Raw genomic sequence first — 20,315 nt, 5'->3', positions numbered from 1 at the left:
CCGATTTCTCTGTGCTTAACTTGGGGCCTTGAGTTGTCGTTGTATTGCCACATGCAGCGCCTGTGTTGTGCTCTTCCTTCAGTCATCGTCTTTTGCGCTGTGCAAGCATGCCACATGTATTCGCAAGACTCCGAGGATTAAGACGGATGTGTGGCACAAGGTTAAGGTCAATGTAAGAAAGAAAAAAAGAGAAGACAGAAAGAGCGCCAAACTCGCAGCTAACCTTATTCGAAGAAGTACCAAAAAATTGGAGGACGCTTAAGCTTCGCCTTCAAGAGTGGGACGCGACAGCGTTCCCGTAAACCCGCCAAGGGGTATAAGACAATGCGCTACGGCACAGCGATCACTTACGATGCGCCCCGCATCGGACTTAGCGCCCACCTATCACGCGGTGAGCGTCGAGCAACGCAGCGTTCGGCGCGGCAACGAAACGTGCGCCTGAGCGAACGGAACGAACCAAAGAACTCGGTGTCTCGGAGGGGAAACGATCTACGCCAGCCAAACGTCGTGATCGGCACGGGCAGAGAGATAGATAGTAATCTAAACCGGGAGCACGGCGAAGCGTCGTCAGGGGAGAGGGAGTCCCGCGACGCGCCTGGCAGCGGTCCCAATGCGCGCGCGGCGCGCCTCCTGTCGGGGCAGCGCCGTACATTGAGAGGAGGGGGTCTTCTGTGTTTGCCGCAAGATGGCTCTGCGTGTGCGGAAAGCGCAGAAGAAATGCAGCGGAAACGCACTTCGCAACTCGTGTAATTGTGACTTCTGTACGTTACATGTTCATAATTACCGATATACACCGCAGTATAACTTTACACGGCTCGTTTCGAAGGCAACACCGCATTCACTAGAGGCGCGTTTGCACCGCTTGGAAGCATCGAACTCGTGGCTGAGTGGTAGCGTCTCCGTCTCACACTCCGGAGCCCCTGGTTCGATTCCCACCGGGCCAATCTTGGAAGTTGCTTTTTATTTATGAAGCGCCTGCCGTGATTTATCGCTCACGGTCAACGCCGCAAACGCCGACACCGACGCCGACGACACCGGCTTTTCTGCGACACGAGCTCCTTAACGCTATCGCGTTAATATATAGGCACAGTGGATACGTGCGCAACAGCCGTTACATTCTGCGCACGTGCACGAATTCTCACAGAATAGCTCAGCATGCAAGGTAGCTATCACAAGCCAGAGAAACTATGAGCAAATCGAATCTAAAATTTCAAATTCGCTTTTCTGAAGTGAAACCGACAGAACGCTACTACAGGAATCCCCATTTTCTTTATGCGAGAGGCTTCCAGCAATTCTCGAGCCTACGCATCCCGGGCTATTTTATAGCGGCAGCGTGTTATTAAACTGCGCCACGCACCCCCACGAGGTAGAGTGCAAGCGCCGGTGTGACCGTGTTCCTTTCTTAGTCGATGAATTACGTTCCCTTAAACGGTAATTATGCAGCGTCCTGTTTGTCCAATGTACACTCTGCCACGGCTCAGATCTATCTCACAGTCTGCGCTTACGGTGAATCGCAGGAAAGGACTGGCGTTCTTTTTTCGAACACATGGCTTAGCAGTTCGGGGAGTGAAATGCGGGCACAGAGCCTCGAGAGCTTGTTTGGAGCACAAAAGACCACTGGCACACCGTGCCAGTCTGCAACTTTGTTCAGGTCGTGGGATATCTTGTGGCTGTATATTGTAAAACATGTTATCTTTTTTTCTCTCTCTCTCTCTCTTCGAGAGCCCAGGTCTCCTGCTGACGCCTTTCAGCCTCTGAAATGCAAGGGATCTCTGTGGATCTCTTGCATTGTTCGCTAGTAGCACTATGTCGTCCGCATATCAGCCAAGGGGTCTTCTGTTGGACCTTCTGCTTCATTATGGATGTAAGATAAATAAAAAACCTATTTCCGGTCTTTCTATACCCTTAACATAAAGTCTGAACAATGCAGACATAGCTTTTCCTCGCTCCTTTGCTGAGTGAATTTCCAGCATTTCATTGCATTTTTGGCTTCCTCGTACAGCTTGTACTCGGTTATCCCGACATATTTCCCTCTGCAACCGCACGAAGTAGTCATCTATGTCCTCGTGCTATCCAATAGCGATTCCCTGTCTACGTTTTCTTAGGGTTCCGTCATATCTAGAACTGCTATTCATAAAGGTCTATTCCAAGCTATTGAAATAAACGTACACTGAGTTAGTACAAAAATATTATTCTCTATTCGCCTTTCCCTCATTAAACGATTACTGTCCAATCGACCAGGTAGCAATCGTCTGCCTGGTTGAACCCATTCTGAAGTTCCCCAATATATCAAAATATCAACACACTTCGACTACACTTGCATTGCTACGCTTAAATTGCTATTCTATATATCACCGACGTTACTGTAACTGGTCTGCCCGAGGTCGTGACACTAATAGTAACAAAGCTCCTGTTTAATTTGTAACAAGTTCTCGAGCCATATATGAACTGAGCATAAGAAAACACCTTATGAGGGAACCAATATGGATTTGTTGGCATTACCTGTCCTACTCTCAGTATCTTCTACTTGTTTCGAGCAATGTACATGTGTTCTATGAAGTTTCGAGGGGCATAAATACTGCTGTAAAAATGGAAGTCAATTTCTTGTTGGAAGGGGTAGCGCTGTGTATTGTCCAATGTGCATTTGTGTGTGCCTGTCATTCTGCCTGCGCTACAAGTATAACGGCAAGCTGGCTCGCCGCACGGCCTCCGAGATCTGAGGAAGTGCTCTGAACAATTTCGGAGGCCGTTCTCGCCGAGAGCCACGTTGGAACACCTCATCAGGCGAGTCGGCGCTCCTGTCTATATTACGATATGTTCCTGATCGTGCAAACACTGCACCTCATGACTTACGCGAGCTTGAATTTCATTATGATTAACAGATGAGTATACGTGGAGTTATTTTGCACGATGTTATTTCTTGCGTAAACGCGTCATGTGCGGCATGACGCATCGGCTTCGCCTCGCGCCCACGAGCTGTCCAACAACACCTGCCTCATCGATTGCTTCATGCGCGCGAAGAAGGAACTCAGTGAATGCATCGTTCACACATTTGATGTACATTTCAGTAGCCACTCGCACTAATCAACGGAAGCTCTCTCAGTGACGAACATCGTATACTGTAGTCAGAATGATAGCAAACGTCGTAACACAATCTCCATAAATAACGTCCCATACCGCAGGCTGAAGCACGCTGTTATTACGCCATCATGCACCTTGGAGTGACGTCTATCAAGCTTGAAAATAATTACCCTTTATGTCGAAACTTCTTTTTTTTTCACGCACCTACGATCGGGGGGAATATCGTAACCTTAAAGTTGAGCACAACAAGGGCTCATCTGGCAACCTGCAGGGAGTTGCTACGAAATCCCCTGATTCAGCTGTTATTGTATCAGCAGGGCACTTCTTGATCCATGCCAAAAGAGTATATGAAGGAAAGTTACATTCGGAAACACATGCTTAGACTACAAAGTAGCACGCAGTTCGTCCTTTTCCGTCGTTCAAAACACAAATATTCAACTAAAGTTCGAAATAGTACTCAGTATTCTGCATTCAACACATGAAAGAACTATATAAGTTACAAAAAAAGGAACGCACTCAGGCAACAATCACACACTTATTTTTTTTTTCTTAAGCTTGAGACAATCGTCGCTAAGTAAAGACACCTGACCTCTAACCTATGGTTATCTATGACAGATTGAAACTTGAAACGGTGAAAAAAGCGTAGGAAAATACCGTAATGGTAAACTTATGCTTTGAATATATTTGTTGGTTTACCACCATTCTATAGAGTTTTATTCACAATATTTCTGAATTTTGCAAAGAAAAAGATTTTTCTTTGTAGTTTGCATTTCTCATTTTAAAATTTCTGGACATTTTACATGTTCACGTACAAGGAGTGATCTTCCACTGCGTTTTTCACACTTGCGTTTTCTGCACATGCTGACTTCGTATTCCGGTATTCCGTCACGACGAAGTTTCGCGAAGGTCACCACCAACATATACAACTAAGGCTTTCCCCTTAATAATTATTCTTGGCACGGTTTGTTTAGCGTCGCTTCAGTGAAAACGCGAGACTTCGAAACTTTTCCCGAAGCGGTTTTCTTATTTGAAATTATTACGCTATCCATACGAGGAAGCCGGCGTGGTGTGTCAGACGATCCGCGTTGCTGTCGGTTCTACGTCCACGCCGTGCGTGAGATTTAGCAAAGAAAAAAAAAACATCGTGATCGAGCGAGTTCTCCGTTCCTTTTCATTACTCAATCCACCTTCCTTTTTGCTCATTCTTTGCTGCCCTACAAGCCTTAAAAATGTTTTCTCCAAGTCCCCCTGTCTTTCTCTAATGAGCAGAAGGAAAACATGACCGTTGCCTTGGGAGCTTCAAATGGCAACAGGAGGAAGGCCTCAAATATATATCAGTTATGGAAGTGTACTTGGTAGACCAAACGCATCGACAATCATCATAAATTATGACAACCTGAGACAAACCGGAAGCTTTACGAAAGAGTGGTTAGGCATTCCATCTTTGAGTCCTAGCCTACACACGGATGTTCTACCATTTATGGCCTCAAACTCTCATGCTACCGTGCGGGACCAATTACTCAGGTACCAATTTTCAAGTCATCAATTTGGAGGATTCTAAATGACGGCCTTTCACCCACACCGCCTTGGCCAGCACCAATGCTTAGAAGATATTGGGAGCTGTAAAATCGTCTAGATTTCTCTGATTGGGTCCTTACAAAAGCCGATACGTTACCAGACTTTTTGAGGAACATCATGTGCACAGATGAAGCCAATTCGCAGAAACGCCCAGGTAAATTTGCATAATGCCCACTATTGGAGTGACTCCATTCCACACTATTAGCCCCGAGAATTAGGAGTGGCGCCCTCTCGCGAGTGACGTCACGGCCAGGACGCCGCTCGCTCCGGCTCGCTCGGCTGCCGCGCGCGCTCGTTCCCTTCGTGTATGCTTGGGGTATGGGTGGCTCGAGCCGTACGTATTGAAGAAAACGTGGGCTTCTTTCAGCTGCCATACCTTAACCACAGTTTCTTCTTCAAAAGCGTGTGAGTCGAGAAACCTTGCGGCATGGATATCGCAAGCTAAGTAGCGTTAAAGGGGTCTACTAGGTTTTGCAATGCATATATGCGCCGTGTCTATCGGTAAATTTTGACTAAAAAAAGAATATCTGCAAATTCAACGCGCGAAGTTGTGTATGATGCTTCGCTAAACATTTAACATTCCTTTAGTATTTAGCTATGAGAGGCATTGCATTTTACGTGGAAGAAAAATTTGGCAATTGGCGTCAACATGTTATCTGATTTTAGAAAGACACTGCCCAGCGAAGCTCTCATCATGATTCCTATTACTCTGGTGTGTTGTTCTATTCAAATATGGCCATTCATTAATGCGTAAAAAATAGTTAGGCGCGCATTTCTTATGAAAAAGTTTGCTGCTACTTTCATCCCCCTCTGAAACAGGCCTCCAAAAAAACGAATTGCTCATGGCTGCTAACACGACGGCGCGTCATGTAGAGTATTTACATAGTTAATTCACAAACACCATAGTAGCAATCACCTGAGAGAAAAGTTTCGTTGTTAAGATCGAGAGCCACTCAATTGAAAGTGATGAAATGTTTCATAGTGGCCCTCAGTAGCCTTTATTGACAATATGGCACACCCCTGATCACGTAACAGTAGCAATCGACTGTCCGTATGGCGAGTCACGCTATGTTCGCGAAACCCATCAGTTCACTACAACTTCGAATTAAAACCATAAAGCACTTTTTACAGCGCCAACTGGAATGGCTAAGGTATTCTCGAGCTACTACAGCGCAGCTTAGATTGCCTAGAAAAGGAAAATTCAAGCACCTTCTGTCTCACCATGTCTCGATCCAGCGTTCTTTAATTATACAAACGGAAGACTATTCGCTTCGTCGGTACATAAAAGAGAACCTTGCCCAACTGCAGGCTAAATAAAGTTTGCTCCAATCCAATCGCAAACATTCATAAAGAAAGCACCACAAACCTTGCATATATTTTCACTTGATTTCTGACCCTCCAGCGGGGAATTTCGATATCTTCAATATGTCCCATACTACTAATCATTGACGCTTCGACTTCTTTCTGGCTGCAGCGATGCGGTCCAGCAGGTATACTTCACTAAAAAAATTGGGCCGAGCAGCCTGTGTCAGTTCGCCAAACAGATTCGTCATGTATATTCCTCAAGCAGCAAGCACCAGCAAATTTCTCAAGTGAGTTTGATTTGATTTAATAATTTCCATTTACACACACACATGTACAGAGGAGTGGTAAGTGGAGGTGGATGAGGGAAAAAAGTCGCACAGACGCGGCTTGAGGTAACCTCACCCCCTTAGGTACAATATGGCTGCATGGGGTAACACATCAAGCGCCATATAAATTACATTTATATAGTGGCCATAAAACATTGCAGTTATACTGTATATGAAAGAACAGTGAAATATTTCCACAATAACAATGCAAAACACACTGCGGCATTGAAATAAATAAATGATATACACTAGGTAACATAGACAAAAAAAGAGGAACATAACATACATTATTAATCATTAACAAACGCGCTCTAAAGAGGTGAGTTGAACGTGTAGCACGGAAAAGGGAATATATATTGGTACATTCCTATTTGTACTCTGTAAATAGCTGTAAGCCTTCATTAACTTTACTTCAAGTTTCCGCCGCTTAAAAAAAATGAACACGTGAAGAACCGCCTAATGTTGACAAGCAGTTAAAGAAGCAAGTGAGGCGTGTAGAATCTAAGCTCCAGTATTAGTTAAGTCCCCGTGCTACTGCCGAGCGTTTCTGTGAGGAAATGCAAAAATTCGATATTATGCCATGAACTACTCGTCGTGAGCAAACCTGTTTTAGCGGAATAAAATTAACGTAACTGCTCTAGAAGTCATATATAGCCAGCTTTGTGAAATACTTGTTGCACCGCGGCAGGTATGGTATCATAACTGGATTCCTATAGGCTATGCTTTTGCGATTGTCGATCCGCGTATGAAAAACCCGCAATGGGCTGGTCTGCGTCGCTTCGGCTGGCACTGTAGCGTTGCCTTCGAGAGCTGCATTGTTGTCTAAGAAATTAGCTCTTTGAATAAATGTTCGCAAAGGAAGACGTCGTAAAAATATATTTGAGACGACCACCATAAGTATACAAGCAGAGAGAACGAGGGCGAACAAACGAAAACACCGCAGAAAGCGCCCGGACAACGCCCGAACTGTAGCAGACGACAGGCGCGAGTCCGTGCCCTGACGTCACGCGAGCGGCGCTCGCAGCGCCGCTTGTGTTCGTTCTCGGGGTAATAGGTAAAGCGCAGTCGGCACCAGTACCAGCAGTCATCCAATGTCTGGCCCGGAATTTACGACGGTGCTATAATCGGTGCCATCTTCGATCGCACACTGACTCAACAGCGTTACGTGGACGAAATCCTTGAAGGAGTGGTTGGTGATTTCTCAGCGAAGTCCCACTGTCACGTCTTCTACTTCTGTAGTATCAGAAACATGGGACGCCAGCACACAGCAGCAGCCGAACACGAAACTGGCTGGATGCGATTTTATGCGAAGCATATTACGAGAGCTCAACCCAGCTCCTCAGGCGCGGCGGTGTCGCCATGAAATCACGTGACACCGTGACGTCACGACAGAGGAGAAGTGGCTTTGGCTCAACTCTTGCAAGACGGGCTGGGTGGGAATCGAACCAGGGTCTCCGGAGTGTGGGACGGAGACGCTACCACTGAGCCACGAGTACGATGCTTCAAAGCGGTACAAAAGCGCCTCTAGTGAATGCGGTGTTGCCTTAGAAACGAGCTGTTTCTAAGGCGTGCGTCTCTTGCTCAGGCGCACATTTCGTTGCCACGCCGAACGCTGCTTTGCTCGACACTCACCGCGTCCAATGCGAGGCGCGTAGTCGCTGCCCTGTAGCCCATTGTCTTACACCCCCTGGCGGGTCGACGGGAACGCTGTCGCGTTCCACTCTTGAAGGCGAAGCAGTAATGCATGAGTTGTTTCTTCGTCTAGCCGAACCAAATATAGCCAAGCAACAGCAGTTCACCAGGCTAAACAGTGGTTCAACAACTAAAATAAAGGCTAGTATGCTTCGCATCCTGGGCTTAACCTTACCTAAGCCACAGCCATTTTTTTCATGCGCAATATATTGGAAGGCACGGGCCTGTAAATTAGCCGGCTAGCTCACCTGACCTTTCTGTACTCGGTTTATTTCTTTGGGGTTATCTCAAAGATCGTGCTTACATGATCGATACGGACGTCAGATTCGCTCAAGAGAAGGATAACAGATGTCTGCCGTAGAATTCGAGCGTCGGTCATCCAGGAAGCCACTGATGATAAAGTGGACTGAGTACTGCGTTACTGCAGCACACCTATTCGAACGCGTCCTCTAGGCAGCAGCTGGTGTTCAACGGCGCTTACGAATTCACAGATAATAAGGGCACAGTGAATTCTGATTTATTTTTTGCTTGTTTTTGTGCAGGCGCCACGTTTGTCAATTCAGCTCATTTAAGCGATTATTTACTTACTTGAACGCATCAGTTTTTCCTAGTAAGATCTTGATGAGGGCTAGTTGGTTCGTACTGATAACTGAGGTTAAAAGCGCGAAAAAGACGAGGACACAAGGAACCACAGCGCTTGCCTGTGGTTCTTGCTTCCGTGGGGCCTCGTCTTTTTCGCGCTGTTTAACCTCGGTTTTACCTCCTCTCAACACGTGGATCACTTCCCGGTCTATTTATTTCGCTTTTATTTTATGCGATGAACCTGTTTTTGAAGCACATATACGCTTTCATGAAAATTAAAAACTACACTATAATTTGGCTTTGAATCGAAGGAAGTTTCTGGCGCGACATATTGGCAACTCAAATCAACATTAGGGGGCGCTGCGGAGCCTGACCCGGTCTGGCTACACTGTGCAGTATGGCGGCTTTACGGAGGTCCCCGCGTACGCTTTCCTTGGTGAAAACATTAAGTTTGTTGCACTGCGATGTTAATTCGCGCTGTTTTGTGGGGGGAGAACGGGTAGTGGACGTCGAGCACCTCATTTTAGTCGGCACCAGTGGTACAAAGAGTAATTAAGTAGAAGTGGTCGCGCGTGTGTGCAAACCTACGGCGTGACAGCGGACCCGCACGAGATTGTGGTGAGAATCGCCGACGCATTCCGGGACCCATCGATCGTGGAGGCAAAGTGTTCGTGCACTGCTGGATTGTCGCAAAAGTGCAAGCACATCTCGGCTGTTTCTCCTGGCACCTTATCCTGGAACATTTGGTGTAGTTGTCAGTCCCTTTAACGTTTCGTCTCTACATTGCGTTTCAATGCTGTTCATAGTGCAAAGATCGTAGTAAAGTGGAATGTTCATGTGCGTGCACCGTTGTAAGCAGAAGAGATCCTATTATGTGCCGAACTGCAACTTAGCTTCACCTTGTGCTGTGGCGCTTGGGGTTACCTATCACAATACATATCCTGCTTTTTTCTTTTTCTTTTTTTTGCCGACATGACTGTTCGTTTCCTATGGCTCATACGCTATTGTTTCACAATTTGTGCTCGAGCAACTGCGTGATATCAGTGGCGACTCAGGCAGAACTCATGAAACCAACTTTTGTTGTCTTTGTTAGTGCCCTTCTTAAAGGGGCCCTGAAACTGGCATGCCGCATGATATAGATACCACGACCACCACAAGCTCTGTTCGCAGGACGATCAGACAGCCGTGTGTATTTATTGGTCTCAGTAAGTGATGTAGCTCCAGGCGTCCATCTCGCGTTTAGAGAGTGCCACACATGCCTGAACCACAAGTAGCAATGTGTAAAAAAAAAAACTTGACCAGGACCTTGCTACCTTGCCATGCACCGTGTAGCTTCCAGCACACTAGCTGAGGCGAAAGGAGAAAGCAATGCATCAGTGCAATAACTACTAATTCCGCTTACAGTTCAATGATTCGAAAAATTTTTGCAGCAGGCGGTGTCCTTTTGTAGTGAGGTAACTATGATCAGTTGGAAGTGTTTCAGTGCCCCTTTAAGTGTTTGTTAAGTGCTTTAAGTGCATGTTAAACTTTTATGTCACTTACTTTCCATTTATTGATATGTTGATAGTAAGGACAGCTCTATATGCTCTCTGGAGGTCAATAATTATCATTCACTGATGTTAAGTCTGCACAAGTGTCTCCCCATGTTGTATTACCAGTGGTTTAGTTATGCTTCCCAGGACAGCCATTTGCACTGTATTCAACAAACTGGGAAGAAGCATAAATTATGGTACATATACCAGCTGGGGTCATTTGAATCAAACCATTCTTTCAGAGTACTCAACTCTGGTGGCCAAACTTTTTAAATACTCATCGTATGCAGGTTTGACACTGTTCCATGTTACTTCTCATGTTCTGTTTGGCCAGATATACCCTCATATGCTAAAAAGTGCAACAAAAATGGGCTTGAGTAAAACGTATGAGGCAAGTACAGTGAACAAAATATTGAGTGCATGTGGTTTATTTTGTGAAAAAATACAAGTAAGGAAAGGGACAACAAACCGCCATTGAAGAATAACCACAACTCTATGCACACAGATCATAAGTGAACTGCAAATATCTCGGAATACCATAAGATGAAAACTTGCATCAGAATGCGTAGTGTAAATCAGCACTTCAATGAAGAATACAAGTTGCAAAAGAATGTGCATTGCTAATTTACAAAAAGTGTGTTGAAGTTGAAGTCTGCAGGTTTGGCCAATGCAAACAAGTGCAGCATGTAGATCACATGGCAACGACCGTGTCTGAAAAGTATGAAGTGGCTGAGTGGCATAAAAAATGCTGGATTTCCAAACAGAAGACTGCACTTACTCTCAAGGCCGCCACGCTTTGATGGAGCCAAGGTCACACGCACAAATGCCTCTATGCAATACAGGCTACTTGCAATATCGCCAGCCATGGCACGACTTCAGGTGAATCACCTAATGCCGAATATGCAAACGCGCCACTGGAATTCATCTTTTGGTGGCACAGCCACAGTTACTTTTAAAATTTCACACATCAACTGAGCAGTCTCTGCAATTATGTTGCTACATGTAGTTAGAGAACAGTTAAAAAGGTGACTCAAGAATGCAGTGGAAATATGCTTCAATTTCACCAATGTCAATGCAATTGTTTTTACACATAACTGGTGCCGTCCTGAAAGTGGATGAATTTTTGTGTAGCACGTCACACGAACATTCAGAACATCGAATGATGGCAGGCCTGTGAATGTGTTTACGTCGCTACTATTTATCGTGTTCACAAACTTCTGTGGAAAAGTACCCGATGTCACTTGGGCAGCCTTGCTTTCTGTAAGCCTTGTCCGTGAAGCCATTTCTAGTAGGAAATTTGCCACGTCTTTTTCTTCTCTTGAGTACTCTGCCATTAATGTCTGGAGGCCAGGTTGGCAAGCACATTCCTGTCACAAAACAAAAGCAAGAGTTGTAATGTCTGACATATCTGACGCGAAATGCAGCTTCTTTTTGTCATTCCAATAATGCACGTCAGTGTATTAAATTCAATGTTGGAAGTAGGAAAGCCAAGCTTTTTGCATCAGTTAATTTGCACCCATCACACACCACAATCCTTTCACGAATTAATCCAGAAAACATGCTGCCGGCTAGGTAAAGACAGCTACCACATCACAAATATATAGAAAAAATAAATTGCCATATTTGCTATGTCCTTGTCCCTTATGGTGTTTGCAAGGCTTTGGTCAATGCTGTTAGGGGATGGGAAATCGTCCTGCAATGTCAGATAGAGTTCAGTTCAAGAAACCAGTGGTTAAGCAATGTGTGCACAAGTTGCAATTAATGTGCACCCATCACACACCACGTGCTACAATGCTTTTACGATGTAAATCCAGAAAGCATGCCACCGTCTAGGTAAAGACAGCTACCACAACACATACATATACAAAAAGAAATTACCATATTTCCTTTGTCACTTATTTGGTCCATGCTGTTGCGGTCAGGGGATGGGAGATCGTCCTGCAATGTCAGAGTTTAATCCCAAGGAATTAGTGGTGAAGCAATGTGTGCACAAGTTGCAGGCAGCCAATTTACCATGGTGGTCGTGCTGACAGGTGCATGGGGCAACACCTTTGCTTCTAATGGGGAGGCAACAGTTTCTTTGCTTGATTCATTCTGTAATGCATTAAAAGGTGTTGACATCTATTGCATGCTTGTACACATGGTGTATGTACCATAAGCATATAAGTGCTGCACCATGTAGTCAAATTAACTTACTCTGGCTGACCGATACACACGTCGGCGAAGTCTTGCCAGTGAAAGCTCTTTCATATGAGCATCCTTGTTCTCATCATAACATGACGTCCTTGGCAGGTTTTCAGTTGGTATTGCATTTTTTTCAGCCGCTGTCTTTGACATGCTACATCTGAAAAAATAAATGAATTGTTTATGCTTTGTTGTGCCTCAATATGGGCTGCAGCCAGAATTTTTTTTCTTTTTACCTCAGAAACAAAGCTACAATATTTATAAAAAAGCATTTGCAAGGAAATGAAGCACGGTTTGAGTGTGCAAGGCTATGCAACGATGTACACCGAATGTAGCATCTGCAAAACGTAGTTGAAAGCTGCTCATAACACAAAGTACACAGGTGCAAACACCACCACATGACCGGAGTAGTTATGCCACTGAGTTGGGGATGATTTAATAACACAGATAAAGCTAGCTTAGGTACTAATACTGCACATACATATGCGACACGTCAGTAGACGGCGGACGCCGTAAATTTTCCTCGAAACTAGCAAACGCGTGTAAAATTGACATGTGGCTGCCGCGTAAGTGGCAAACTTCTGCAATGAACGCGATAGGCTCGCCGTCGGTGCGAAATACCAGTGTCATATGGCCACTCTTGAGCACGTCGGAGATTCTCAAGTGCAAGTGGCAAATTCGTAATCAGTCGCGCTGGGAAGTGCCCGCGTGCAGTGCGCCTGTGCTGCAAGTTCATCCGCACCACGCATGATATTTATTCCGCTTTAGCATGCCACATACGTGGCACGTTTACACTCAACACTTCCCGAACTTGCTAGTACATCATTCGTAAACATTTGAATCTCCGACGCCCGTATAAGTTGCGCGAGACGTGCTGGGCATCAAAAGCCTCCCGAGTTACAGCCGGGTGTAGCCAACGAGCGCAGAGGTGACGTTGCTCGCAGAAACCGCTGTGAAGCGTCGAACATGAGCTCTAATTACAGCCAATGTGGTTAACGAGTGTAGAAGAGACGTTCCTCGGAGAAACCGCTGTGACAGGTCTCGAACCTGTGCTCGAATTTCGCGTTGCGGCTAACATATGCAGCAAATAATGCATATCCCAATCGCCAGTGCCCGCAATGCGAAACGTGTTTACATAAGGTGACACAGTGACATGTATAATGGCCACGCACAATGGTCATGCATTAGGGTCGAGTTCACAAGTTCACAATAGTGTCTCACCTGGTAAGGAGAAATTATCCCGTGCAAAATGCCGTGAGCAAACAGTCACTGTAAGCGTCACAGCCTTGCCGATGCGGAGGTTAGCGATCCACCTGGTTCTGCGGCTTCAGCCTTTCCACTCGGAGGGAAGTGCGTGAACGGAAATATCGCGGTCCTTCCATCTCGCTGGCACGCACCGAGGAACACAGCAGAACTGCTTGGCCGTTCGCTTTTTCTTTGCTAGCAGCTTCATTCTTCCGTCCGCGACAGCAGCCTCCACGGCACACACGGCGACTGGACCTCTGTATTTCGTTTCTCCCTACTGCCGCTAGGTGTCGCATGAATTGCTGGAGTTGCGAATAGCTGCGCGCGCACTCTGTATATGTGGCTATGTGGTGCGAGGAAAGCCAGGATTTTGAGACATGACAATTGCATTGCTTTTCGCGTTTCGTGCGTGGTTAGGGTGGCGCTTCCGCCACGTTATCAAAGGGCTTTTGTTATCAATGTGATTAAGTCAGCGTTGAGAGACGGATAATAAGTGTGACGTAGAAAAGGCATAGCTGCAAAGCCGCGAAACCTGCTGTTGGTGCTGCTTCCGTACGATTATCAAGATGATGCGCTGCCTATTCGGGTTTGCGACAGGCAATGCATTTACTTTCAAGCAGCTTATTTGAGAGCGCTGCTTTAGGATACGGGTGGGAGCGCAGTCACGTGGTGTTGTTCATATTTCATCAGGTTTGTTTGCCGGTCGGAAAAAATGTAACGCAAATTAATTAGTACGTCGCTGAAAACACAAGTTAGATGTCATTGGGGGGTTCCTATGGGTGCCTACAAATGATAATTAGGATAATACTTACTAATTAGAGAATTAATTGCAATTGTCTAATTAAGTTTCAGGAACGAAATAATTAGTGGTGGATACTCCACTGAAGTGGTAACAATATGCACTAGGTTTTCTTGGAGTAACGTAACTGCTCTTTTTTAACTCTTGGTGCATGATAGTTGGGGCATTCCGTATGATTCGCTCAGTAACCGAAATGAGGCCAAGCCGGATTCACTCGAAATCAGAATCAACAGCAAGCATGCGCAAGACTCACAAAAAAAAAAAGAGATAGGCTGCAGTTTCGCCGCTAAGGCGAAGCAGTATTAATGATAGCGAAGAATACGACAGTTACACGAAGGAAGATTACACCAACGAGAGACGCCAGACTCTTGGTGGTGGGAGATGACTCCGGCTGTGAAATTGAGCTGTCTCCTACTATGAAAGTCTTGTAAATTCTCATATAAAGCCGTAGCTTTAGTGAATAATTCTTCGAGGTCACACGAAGTTTCTTCAAGCGCAACAAAAAAGAAATATTGAATACCGGTGCACTGTGCTTGCTTAAGTTTTGCAGAATGATCGCATTTTGGCGTCGACTTTGTTTAGCATAACACTTGGAACAGTTAACTGTCTGGTTTTTGAGAAAAAGAAAGTGCAAATTTGCCTTCGCCTATGCATGCGAGCTGCCGCCGCAACACCGATAACATAAACTTGTTTCGCCGCCTGCCGTCAGCCACAGAAAGCAGCGCTTCACGGAGGGCTACCCGTGTTGCCCGCTCCTGGAACCATGCCATGAATTTGGAACTTGGAGCTCTATTCCTGAAAAAGGCGACCATGGAGGAAGGAAATGTTTTCATTCCTCCATAAAGGCAACTTTTTTTAATATTTGTTTTCTTATAATTTTTTTATGTTTTCTTATTTGTTTTCTGGGCTCGCCGCCATTTGGCAACAGTGATGGCAACGCACATGGTCAATTGGCGCCATGGAGAAAAGATAAGTTGGCGCTAAGGGGTTGTTTGCGCATGATGTGTTTGCTCTCTGGTGCGGTCGCCCAGTTCAAAACAGTATAATGAGTACCTTTAGCTTACAGTCAACAAATAATGCAATGTGCCAAAGGCTGCGAGTACTGACAGTTTCTTCACTGCCAGCGTTCCTGTCTTGTGGCGTAAAATGTTCGTGTGTGCCTGGTTGTGGAGAGCCGCTGGTGTCGGTCGACTCACAGCGGCGGTCGACCACAGCAGCGGTGCATAGCCACTTGTGAGTCAGTCCGCGAGACGTGATGCCGTGTAGCACGTGCGGAGGAAAGCGCCCAGTGGCAACGCCATTTTCGGCTTTGTACACAAGGTAGTCGGCGACACTGGGTAAGTGCTAGAGCTTTTTTATTGTAAATTTTGAATTGGCAGGGCACGCGAAAAACGCAAGTTACCGGCACTGTGGCAAGCGGTGACTTTCCAGATCAAGCGAATGACAATTGGGCATTCTTGAGTTTTCCGAGATAATTGTCGACTTTGTTCCAGCTGTCATTAGCACATATTTCAATCCGGATGGTTATTTAGACGAAGGTTCGTCAGTTGCTTATTCAGACTGCCTCAGTTCGGAGTCTTTGGATGGAACGTTGTGAAACGGTAAAATAGGATGTAGTAAGCATAACGCAATCATAATGGAGGTCCTCAAATGTGTGAGCCCACAGTAGTCTTGTTGGGTCAATAAAGAGCAGCACTTAAGTTTTTCATTAAGCATCTACCATTAAGCTTACAATAACTGAAATTCAGGCGAGCTTGTGTGTGTGCATCCTTAGCAGGGCGCAAAAATACGACAAAAAGGAACGTGACAGGGACAGGTACCGTTTTTGAACCCCCTGATACCAACTATAAACAGCAAAGTACATCATGGTGCAAGCACACCAAAATTGCCAAAAATGTCCAAACGGAAGCACTTGTCCTGTCACATGTTGGTCAAAAAATCGACCCCAGTGAGAATGACAGGACAAGTGCTTCTGTTTGGATCTTTTCGGTGATTTACAGATTGAAATGCAACACTGTGAGTGCATGGCTACTGATACATGCAGCGCCGTCCATGGAAGCAAGGTGTTGCATTGTGGTGTACCGCGAGAGAGTGTTTTGAGCATAGGCTTACTGCTAGCGGTTGCCAATGAGTGGAGCTGTGGTTCCCTGCAGCACCAGCGGGGCGCTGCAGGTATGACGTGCTGAACTGTGCCTGTGTACACACGGCAGTGCGTGCTGCCAATTTCGCGACATTCTTTTAACTGCTCGCGAACACTTGTTACACGTGTGCCTCTGATGCGTCACACATGCTATGTGAATAATGCACCATTACATTCATCTGAATAAAATGAACATCTGTACAAAGGAATAGCATAATTGATTTCAGAATGTAAACTTCAAGAGAAAAAGAAAAATAAGACTCGCTTGTTGTGGACATGTTCGCATAAAGTAGGGAGTATTTTGTCGACTCTCCTCTCGCAGCCACAATGGCAGCCATTCTGCATGGCTAACTGTTGTGCCGGCTAGTGGCAAAGGTAGAGCATGCTGCCAATCTCTGCCATTCTCCGCGTACCGCCGCCTGCATGTGGTCCACGGAACACTGTTGTAGCGGCTGACATGAAAGGGCTTTCTTTATCTCCGCCAAGATGTTTTAGATAACGTTCTTGTCCGCACCTTGCAGGCGCCAGTCTAGCACCATCAGACACCTGTCTTCCCAGAGGCGAATAACGGATGCAACAGTGTGGATGGGGCTGTGGTTGGGCTTGTTAAAAAACAAGCCGTCGTGAAATAGGCTGTTGAGTGCATACGGTACTAGGACAGCGTCTAGCAGGTCTGTGTAAGCTGCAGCGGTGAACTGGCCATCCAGACGTACAAGTGGACCTAATGTTGAATTCCAATGGCAGATCCGGATCAAGTTTTTCTGCTCTGTATGGAGCAATCGTATTCCAATGGCAGAATGGGAGCGTGAGCTGTGTGTTCCAATGGCAGATTGGGACCAGCCGCTGATCCCGGATTGCTCCGTGGAGCAAAAATATTTTCTCCGCCGAAATCGGCAGATTTGACCGGAAGTCCTCGTGACGTATTTCCTTCACCCGCCTCTGCTTCCTGTCACGGTCGCCTGTTTCCGGTCGCGGACATGAGAAACGTGGACGACGCTTCGCGCCATGCGATTTTGTTCGCGCTCCAAGACAGCTCCGACTTGGACAGTACAATTTCCAAGTCGAGTGATGATTCTTCTGACACGCACAGTGAAATGAGGTGGTGGGTTGCGGTTCCAAGCGCTTGTTCCTCTCTCTATTCTAGCGCCCTCTCACTTGATTTTCCTGTACTAAGTGCCCCCGCAGGAGCGCACGCATTCCCTTCGCAGATATGGTGTGAGCAGATGAGCGATCTCAGTCAGAGCGACGCGCTCGCGATCTACCATTGGAATTCAACATAAGCCTTCTTTGGAGACGACACACCACACACTCACTCCAGATCGGCTGCTGCTGGCAGTACGCTGGAGATAGAGGCATTGAACCTGGGTAAAGCAGGCAGAGCACAACACAATAGAATTTTAGAGTACAGCAACTCATGAAGGCAAGAGATTACTGCGACAACGGTACGCGCGAGCCTGCGTGTCATCTAGCAAGTAGTAGGTCGGACACATTGGTCGGTGTGATAGATTGTGTGAGTGTAGCAACAATGTGAACAAAACCACAGTCATTGGTACAGTACAATGCTTGGCTGCACATCAGTATTTAGCAATAGCGTCATCGTATGTCGCAGTCACAATCAGCTGACATGCTAATAATTAAATCATTTGGCGATACATATATCAGCGAAACCTCTTACCTTTGTCTGGCAAAGAATTGAAGTTCTCGTCCTGCCTGAGTATCTTAAAAAAAGTAGTTTATTACCAGTGTTCGCTGGGTAGAAAACGTGGCCATAGGTGTCACGAAATAAGGAGTTGGAAGGTACTGCCCCTCCTGTCATCTTTGCTTTATTTTTCCTTTTCACTCAATCGGAGTTGCACTAATGTCAAGATGAGTGCAAAAAATGCTCGTGAAACCGTAATCAGGCATGCACCGTTTCCTCGTACACTACGCACTGGCACAGGTCAACATTCTTGTAGTGAATTGCGGGTACGCTTGCTCACATTTTTCTTACAAAAAGAAATAACCATGCTATGCATTCGCTTGCCTGTCTATCATATGCAACATGAATATGAAGGTATCGAAAAGTGAACGACCTACCTAGTGTTGCTCGTTTTCCAGGCATGCCGCTCTTGGTCCCATCGCGTTGTGAAAGTCAATACCTCTGTAAAAATGATGCTGCGTCACTCTTCCACCGTCCAAGTCTGGTGCTGTTATGTGAACAGCAGCCTTCTGCTTCTATTCTGGGAAGACAGCAGCGGCTTCCGTGCTGCCACACGGCTTCGAAGGCCTCGAGAGTGGAGGCACTCACGTGTCACGTGCTGGCCACGAGCCTCAGGTCATTGCGGATTGCTTTTGCAGTCAGCTTCAGGTCCCGCCTTGTGGCTGCCATAATGCGCTCGTCATTGGAGTTTGTTTTTCGGTCGATATCCTCGGGCTGGTTCATCAAGCCACCTTCCATTTTGAACGCCTGCACAATTCTTTTAAAGGGGGTCGTTGCTTGTTGATGTATTTTCCGTAGGTCATGGCCAAACATGACGAAAATGCTCATACTTGCTTAGGTTGTTATGCTGATTCCAAAGATGCAATAATTTTTTATTGTAGGTCAATTAGTTCAGGAGATAGACAAAGCAGCCACTGTGTTGTTTCTGAAGACCATAGAAAAAAAAGACTGCTCAGCAGAATGCAGATATTACATAGCTGGATACTAAAACATGCATTAAGCGCAGTGCTGGAAGCAGTGTTTAAATAAATTCATAATTAGTCATTCTATAGAGGATTAAAGTGCTGTGTTTGTGCTGTGGCTACCACAAAGGAAAAAAATGCAGAATTTAAAAATATATGTGCAGGAAATTAAAATTCTGCTCCCAGCATTATCTAATGTACAGATTGGACGTGTACAGATTGGGATGTACAGATTGGATTGGAAGATTAGGCTTTATGTTAAAAGAAGAATTGTAGCTCTAGCTTTTCTAGGATCATGACATATCCCTCTGACAAAATAAAAAGTGACCAAAAGACATGTTCTGAGAAAACGGGAAAAAACAAGCAGGTCTACTTTATGTATTTACAGCTGGTACAGCTTAGTGTGCACCAGGCATATAGTCGTGTTGACTCTTAGCACCTTTGTGCCGCTTCATCAGGAACTGGTGCAGATTCTCTGTTACCTCGCATTTCTTGGCTGACGCTACTGTTCGACGCCAATCCTTTTCAATCATGCAGCTATGACTTGGCCTGCTTGGATTGAGACTCGGTTCTCTCAGAATGTCTTCTGAAGCCCTTACATTAGCCACATTGAACATCACTACTGCTTCTGCCACAGCAGCCTCAACTGTGAACAGTGAAGCATGGTCCTCCTTTGGTGCCAGACCCCATATCATTAAATGCAGGCTTTCATTGTTGTTTTGTGTTTTCCCACGCTGGTATCATTGAAGCATGTTTTATTCCGAGATGCACTCATATATGGAAAGCAAGGTCTCACGGACATGTGGAGGCAGCTTTCAACGGTGTTTGCTAGCAGGCTCACCGTTGGCCTTTGCGGCATTTTGCTTGCACCAAGAGTCGGGGCCTGTTGGGCAGAGGGTGTGGTTAGCCACATTGTCATTAGGCGTAATGTGGTGATAAGTGGCCATCACTGCCCTCTGCGTGGCATCCACATCTCCTTTGTTTATGTTCAGAGCCCATCCATAGTGCAGCTCGGCGTAAAGTTCGCAAACCAATTGCGCGAAGTCGATCGCCATGTTACGCATCGCGCGATGACCCACAGGCGTCAACTTTGTCTTTATATAGTGTTGCCACATTTTCGCGTGGAGACCACGTTGACTAATGCCCATCAATGAAAATACGACATTCAGGGCCATTTGCCTATTCCCGGT

At 45.9% G+C, this 20,315-nt stretch overlaps 1 protein-coding gene and 1 long non-coding RNA gene across 6 annotated transcripts in view; one reads left to right on the top strand and one right to left on the bottom strand.

The window, feature by feature from the left end:
- Positions 1-10,508: 10,508 nt before the first annotated feature.
- Positions 10,509-13,833, bottom strand: LOC135901828 (uncharacterized). 2 transcript variants are annotated; one of them, XR_010564280.2, is made up of 4 exons: positions 13,502-13,833; positions 12,293-12,440; positions 11,975-12,190; positions 10,509-11,463 (listed from the first exon to the last, which is right to left on the bottom strand). It is a non-coding gene; the product is annotated as an uncharacterized lncRNA (long non-coding RNA). The 2 variants fall into 2 exon arrangements; XR_010564279.2 differs by having other exon boundaries at positions 10,509-12,190; positions 13,502-13,831.
- A 1,296-nt stretch (positions 13,834-15,129) lies between these two features.
- The window catches only part of LOC135901827 (uncharacterized), a 118,943-nt gene continuing 113,757 nt past the window's right edge, over positions 15,130-20,315 (top strand). For 2 of the 4 annotated variants that reach the window (XR_011512028.1, XR_011512027.1), the window contains exon 1: positions 15,130-15,661. The gene's annotated coding sequence lies outside the window, so the exon portion shown is untranslated. The remainder of the gene's footprint in view (positions 15,662-20,315) is intronic. The other 2 variants (XM_070533601.1, XR_010564278.1) reach the window with 2 other exon arrangements.

This window comes from Dermacentor albipictus, chromosome 2 (genome assembly GCF_038994185.2).
Source record: "Dermacentor albipictus isolate Rhodes 1998 colony chromosome 2, USDA_Dalb.pri_finalv2, whole genome shotgun sequence".
In the NCBI taxonomy this organism is placed as follows: Eukaryota; Metazoa; Arthropoda; class Arachnida; order Ixodida; family Ixodidae; genus Dermacentor; species Dermacentor albipictus.
This window is presented reverse-complemented; position numbering and strand designations above follow the sequence as displayed.